Source organism: Salvia splendens, chromosome 14, assembly GCF_004379255.2.
Source record: "Salvia splendens isolate huo1 chromosome 14, SspV2, whole genome shotgun sequence".
NCBI lineage: Eukaryota > Viridiplantae > Streptophyta > Magnoliopsida > Lamiales > Lamiaceae > Salvia > Salvia splendens.
The window spans coordinates 13343-20603 of NC_056045.1; positions in this window are offsets into that span (position 1 = coordinate 13343).

The following is a 7261-nucleotide window of genomic DNA, read 5'->3' on the forward strand; positions in this document are numbered from 1 at the left end:
GTGATAATGTGCTCCTGGCTCAGGAATTGATTCATGATATCAGCAGGTCGCTCATTCAGAAGGCTAACTCCCCTAATCTGGCCCTCAAGCTAGATATGGCGAAGGCCTATGATCGAGTGCAGTGGCCTTTCCTCCTCATGGTGCTTGAGAGGATGGGATTCCCGCCGGGGTGGGTGAGTATGGTCAGGAGGTGTATCTCTTCGTGCTGGTTCTCTGTGCTTGTGAACGGGGCTTCGGCAGGTTTCTTCCACTCTACGAGGGGACTTCGCCAGGGAGATCCGTTATCGCCGTCTTTGTTCGTGCTTGCTGCAGATTATCTGTCGCGGAGCTTGGACAGGCTTGTGGCCACACATCCTGATATGAAGTATAGATGTGCTCGACGCGCGCCGACCATATCCCATCTGTCTTATGCCGACGACATTGTCATTTTTGTCAGGGCGCACAGACAGTCCGTGGAGAGGCTGGTACATTGTCTTGACCACTATTCTACCGTGTCAGGCCAGATGGAGAAGAAGGGAAAGAGTTACTTCTATCTCTTTCAGAAGTTCGACTCTTGGGCGGCCGAGGTGGCAGAGGTGAGTGGATTCCAGCAGGGATTCCTCCCTTTCACTTACCTGGGAGTGCCTATCTATAAGGGGGGGCTGAAGGCCGACTACCTTTTAGATATCCGACAGAAGATGGTGGACCGGATTCACAGCTGGTCCCACAGACATCTCTCTCTTGGAGGTCGCCTTGCTCTGATCAAGAGCACCCTTGTCACTATCCCTCTTCACATCTTCCAGGTTCTGAAGCCGTTTGAGTACTGGATGAGGGACTTGGAGCAGATCTTGGCCAGGTTCTTTTGGGGCACGGTTGGGGAGCAGAGGAAGATTCATTGGGTTAGCTGGAAGAAGAAGATTTGCTTGCCGTTGGATGAGGGAGGCCTTGGCATCCGTCGTTTTCGTGAGATTGTCAAAGCTTTCAGCATCAAGCTCTGGTGGAGATTTCTCGCGCAGGATTCACTATAGGCGCAGTTCACCATGCGCAAGTATTGTTTCCATGCTGGTCGTGCCTTCATTTCTCCTTACTCTATGCATGATAGTCCTATATGGCATCGTCTCACGGACATTAGGGGTCAGGTTCATGGTCTCATTAGGTGGTCCCTCGGCGAAGGGCGGATTAGTTTCTGGGATGACGTGTGGGTCGGGGATCTCCCCCTTAGGACCTATTGACTGATCTTCCTGCCGCTGAGGTCTCTAGGTTTTGGCGTGATCATACTTGGCATGTTGATAAACTGCATGATTATTTGGCTTTGTATGGTGTGCCTTTGCATGTGTTGGATCTTATCAGGGCTGTTCCGATTGAGGTGGGCAGGCGGGATGTGATGCGATGGAGCCTCACTGGCGATGGCGAGTTCTCGACGGCCTCAGCTTGGGAGCTCGTCCGGACACGGTCCCCTAGACATTTCGGACTTCGCATGGTTTGGAATGCTGGGCTGACCCCGACCATTTCTATCTTCATCTGGCGCCTCCTCCTCCAGAGGGTCCCTGTTGAGTGCTATGTTCAGACCCGCGGTATCTCTCTCGCATCCAAGTGTCTGTGTTGTGTCTCTTCTTTTTCAGTCGAGTCTTTTCAGCATTTGTTTGTGTCGAGTCCGTTGGCGAGATCTGTTTGGGACTACTTCGATGGCTGGTTCCCTTATATTAGCACACACATTCACACGTGCACTGATATTGCACTTAGATTAGGTTTTTGGTGGAGGTCCTCTCACAGGGCTCCCACCTTGCACATCAGTTTTATCATTCCTCATTTGGACGGAGAGGAATAGCTGCAAGCACCGCGGCGTTTCTTTTCGTTCTTCCCATGTTATTTGGCAGGTGATTCGGCATTTGCGGATTCTTGTGGCGGCGGGTGTGCTAGTCCCCCTTCATTGGCGCGGTTGCACCCCGACTGTCGACTTCATGCCTTCAGTTCCTCCTCGCCGGCGAGTTCTGAGGTCCTTGAGTGTGCTTTGGCATCCACCCGACGATCCTTGGGTGAAGCTGAACACAGATGGGGCCTTCTCTACCTCGACGGGACAGGCTGGTGGTGGGGGAGTGGTTCGTGGCTCAGACGGTTCTCTTTTGAAGGCCTTTTGCACGCCCCTTGTAGCTGCGTCGGCCTTCGAGGCGGAGCTTCTAGCTCTTCTTCATGGGTTGACGATGGCTATGGAGTTCTCATCACAGGTTTGGGTCGAGATGGACGCAGCAGCAGTGGTCGCAGTGTTCACTTCGGGACGCATGGGAGCGGCGGACGTGAGACATCACATGGCTCGCATTCGCGTTTTGCTCTCACAGATGCAGGTTCGGTTCTCTCACATCCACCGAGAGGATAACCGGGCAGCAGATTTTCTTGCAGGTAGGGGGGTCCAGACCCCTGCCATCACTTACTATGATTCAGATACAGCGCCTCGGTACTTGAAGTCGCTTGTGAGGATGGACCAGCTGGGCTATCCGAACTTCAGATTCAGATATCGAGATGGATGAGTTCTTATTTTTGTTATGGATTTTGATATGTATTTCTTGTATTTCCTTTGGGCTTGACCACTCCTTGGTCATCGCCCAAGTTATTATGTACTTTATTAGTTCGTTTGCTAGATGGATAATACCCGGCTTGTGGGGATATCCTAGTAGCTTAGATAGGTTTTTTGATATGTATCTCTTTTTGTGGACCAAGTCACTTTTGGGCTTGGTCAATGTACGACACTTTATCGTTTGATTTGATATGGACAGGTTGGGGGTCCGCCTAACCCCCCGCCGTAATGATGTTTGAGGAAAAAAAAAAAAAAACCCCTAAACCCTAAACCAAACCAAACCATTCATGCCCTTGCATGCAAATCACACACACTAAAAACACACAATGCTCTCTACCCCTTTGAAATTCCAAAATCCGATTTCGTCTCGTTTTTTCGTTTTTTGTTCTAGTTTTTTACGTTCATCTTCTTCGTTGGAGTCTTAGATTTTGTTCTACCGTTTTTGTTTTAGTCGTCGTCGTGTTTTTGGCCATTTTCCGGCCACTTTTATTTTCGTCACTTTCTCTCTCTTTTATTCCGTCGTCTTCTTCCCTCTTTTCCGGCGGGTCAGGCCGCCTTTTCGTCGTGTCGTGTCTTGTCGTGGTGTTGGTGAGGTGAAAGGAGTCGTTTCGCGGATTCAGATCTCGATTTCGTCGAGGTTGGAAAACCTTGAGCTCGGCCGGCAATGGCGGATCCGCCGGCGCGCCGCGTCCCCCCCTCTTGTCAGCGGCATGTCAACGAATCAGACTGTGAAATGGATGCTGACCTTGTTCCTGGAAGAAATCAGACGCGGTGTTTGAATCCCCAGCCGATTTCGGAAGTCGCCGACGAGTTTTTTTTCGGAAGCTTCCGATCGCTCCATGACAGAGGAAGAGCTTGAAGAGGATGACTTGCTTGATGATGAAGAGGAATACCAAAAGGAGATGGAAGATCAACGCTTGTCCGATGAAAAAAATGGTCATTTTGAGGAAGAACGACAGCCGCCGATCAGGACGACGGCGTCGGTGGAGGAGGTGGTCTCGTACATTGCAAACTCTCTCACTGCAACTCCTCTGTATCAGAACAGGCTTTTGGGTGAGAACCCATGCTTGGGTAAGGTGAAAAATCACGTGAATTCGGGTATGGGAGGCGTCGCTTCATCGTTTCATGGAGAAGGCAGCCATGTTCCAGACGTGATTGCTCAGCCGCTTTTTGAGAAGTGTATGGCTTCTGAGACAAGCATGCATGCTTGCATGGGAAGTGGGCAAAAATTAAATGCAAAGCTGACTTCCCCATCATTAGTAAATTCCGAGAATCATGGGCGCGTGAATTCTATTTTGGAGAAGGAGCAGCAGCTGCCTGATGGTGCCTCGCCCCTTTTGAGAATCGATCCCAGGATCTCATGCCAGCTGCCTCTGTTGAAGAAAGCCTCCTTTTTTATCTGACGGAGTCTCGATCCCTCGTCGTTCAGCAGACGAATTTGGGCCCTGCAAGCGGGCCGCCTATTTTTTCAAATTCTCTCTTCTCGGCCCAGGTACCTCCCTTACTGGATCACTCTTTTTTTCCTTCCTCTCTTTCAATTAACCCACAGCCCAATCACTCCTCATTTACCACCCAGCCCACTTCCTTTCCTATTTACTCCCAGCCAAAAAAACTTCCTAATGCTAATCCCCCTCGGCCCAAAAACAAACAACCCAAATCCAATGAAGCAGCCCAATCTAAAAAAATCTACCCCCTCCTGCGTCGTCCAATTCAGTCTGCAACTGCCGCAGGTAACGATCTCGCCGCTGCTCTCTTCACCGGCCGACAACATCCCAGCCAACCCAAAAACACTTCACCTTCACCTCCCCAACCCACCCCTGGTTTTGCGAGCCCAAACATGTCAGATTTCCCTCCGATCATGGCCACCAAACTGACTCCAGCAGCTCCGTCAGTCGCCGAGAGCAACCGGACAGCCACTCCAGCTGCTACTCCTCTACCGTTGGTCCAGCACACACAGACGCTGGTTTTCGCAGCCACGAGTACTCCTACTCCTCCTCAAACTTGGGCTGATTTAATGGATGAACAAACTCACATGGAGAAAGGAATACATGGGGAAAATTCAAAGGGGCAGCCACCTCCATCGACTGAAATTAATGGAGACCAATCAAACATTTTTTTTGGGAGGTCTATGGCTGATGTACTAAAGAAGGGGCAGCCGGCAGAGGGTCCGATTCTTTTGGACCGAGAAAAGGCGGATAAAAGAGGCGAAGTCCGCATTGTCGAAGGTAAACCTTGTTTATTTTTTTCGGCTAATGAGACTTCTCTTCTTGCAGGCCGTATTGGACCTGCCATCGTCGGCAAATTCTCACACTCCATCCCCCCTGCCCACCAAATTCAGAAAGCATTAGGTAATTTAAAACTTGTTGGTGCTATGTCTTGGAATTTCCTAAATGCGAAGCATATTTTCATTCAATTGTCAGATATGCGTGATTATGTTAAGTTGCTTAATGGACCGAATAACTCTCCTGTTTGGTATGTCGAGCACCATCCGATGCGTGTTTTTAAATGGACCCCTGACTTTGACCCTTTCTTTGAAATCCCCATTGTTGCTATTTGGTGTAACATACTTGCTCTGCCTGTGCATCTATTTGAAGAGTCGTCCCTAATTGCTATTGGTGAGATGCTCGGTAAACCTGTGCAAGTAGATAGAGCCACAATCACTAGATCTCGTGTTTCTTTTGCACGCATTTGTGTCGAGGTCGATTTGTCACGTCCCATCCCTGAGGAAATAGACGTCAACATTGCGGGAAAACATGTCACATTGAAGGTGAAATGGGACAAGATCCCTCTTTATTGCTCCGAATGCAAGCACGTTGGTCACTCGGCGTCGACATGTTATGCATCTGGGAGGCGGCCGATGCCTCCCAAGAGGGACTACTCCCAAAAGCCGACCCCACAGAACAGACCTCCTCCCAACAGAGAGGGAGAATCGCATCAGGCAGGCCCTAGTAGACAGCCTCAGGGCCCGAGGTACCAGCCTTCAGAGAGGCCACCCCCGGAGGTTGGACAGCCACGGCGTCAGGAGAGGCGCAACCAGGGCGTGGTGATCAGAGACCCGGCCCCTGGCCCCATCTCACACCATGGGCCGTCTTCAGCAGGCGCAGAGGGTTCACAGGCTGCAGGGGACGACGGCTTCTTCACACCTAAGAAGAAGAATAAGGGCAAGAAGAAGTATAAGGGCAAGAAGAAACAGGCGAACAAGACCTCGGCGAGGACAGTGTCAGAGAGAGAGGGACAACAGGGCATGGAGGCGGATGAGTCCTCGTCAGGGAATGAGCGGGGCTCTAGATCCCGATCGCCTTCTATTACACGTGGATTCGGTTATGGGCCTCTTGCGATGGTTTTGCATGGTGATAACATGTTCGGGGCTTTGGAGGATTTTCCCTCGGATAAGGCCGAGGTTGAGGTGGACAGCGATGACCAACAGGACCATATGATTTGTGAGGTTCCGAACACGAGGCTTGAACCCGACGATCCAGTGCTGCAGTACATTGGACCCACTTCCCCTCCCGCAGAGGGTTCATCGAAGAAGGCGAGGCTTTCGGCCTCGGGAGCCTACTGAGTTTCCCATGTCTTCTCACTTCATGATCTGGAATGCCCAGGGGATAGCAAACACTGCTACCCAAGGGCACTTTCAAAAATATTATCGATATGTACAGTGTTTTGTTTGCCGCGGTGCTTGTGCCCCAGACGGATCCCCAACCTTCTTTCTTTAGTAGGCGATTTGGGTTGCAGTTTAGGTGTTCAAACACAAACGGCAAGATTTGGATCTTCTCTCACAGGGACGGCAGGTCGAGGTCATTGATGACTCTGAGCAGGTCCTTCACGTCCGAGTTTCTGCTGCGATATTCCCTTTTTCAATCTATCTCTCCGTAGTGTACGCTAAGTGCTCGAGGGAGGGGAGATACGATATGTGGAATAAGCTCAGGGACATCTCTCTAGCCACTGACGGGGCCCCCTGGCTTGTTGGTGGTGACTTCAACATCTTCTTGTTGAAGGAAGAGAGACAGGGCAGCACGACAGACAGGCACATAGAGATGATGGACTTCGCCGACGCCGTTGCAGACTGCCAGCTACTGGACCCAGGCTTTGATGGCCCACCGTTCACATGGACGAGGAGTGGGCTCTGGGAGAGATTGGACAGAGTTCTTCTTGGGGAGCACTGGACGACCGCCTTTGCGGCTACTAGGGTGACTCATTTGCCTAGGATCTCCTCAGATCATGCCCCTTTGCTAGTGCAGTGCCAGCTCACGGCTCAGATTCCGAGGCCTTCGTTTAGGTTTCAGAACATGTGGGTTCAGCATCACACTTTCAGGGATGAGATTGCCAGAGTGTGGATGGCGGAGACGGGCTTCTTCGGCATGCTTAATCTTCAGTTCAAACTCAGCAGAGTTAAGGGTTTTCTCGAGGGATGGAACAGGGAGATCTTTGGGAACATCTTTGAAAAGCTGAGGGAGGCAGAGGAGGCGGTTGCCGCTGCGCAGGCGGCTTACGACGGGGACCCGACAGGAGCCCACAGGAGTGAGCTTAGCCGTTGCACCGCCCTCTACGTACTCCGCACTAGGATGGAGGAGGATTTCTGGAAGCAGAAGGCTGCCATTCGGTCGGCGGCAGAAGGCGAAAGGAACTCCAAATTCTTCCACGGGTGGGTACGACAGAAGCGGGTGAAGTCCCGGATTCACGCCATTCAGGCAGGAGGACAGACTCTCA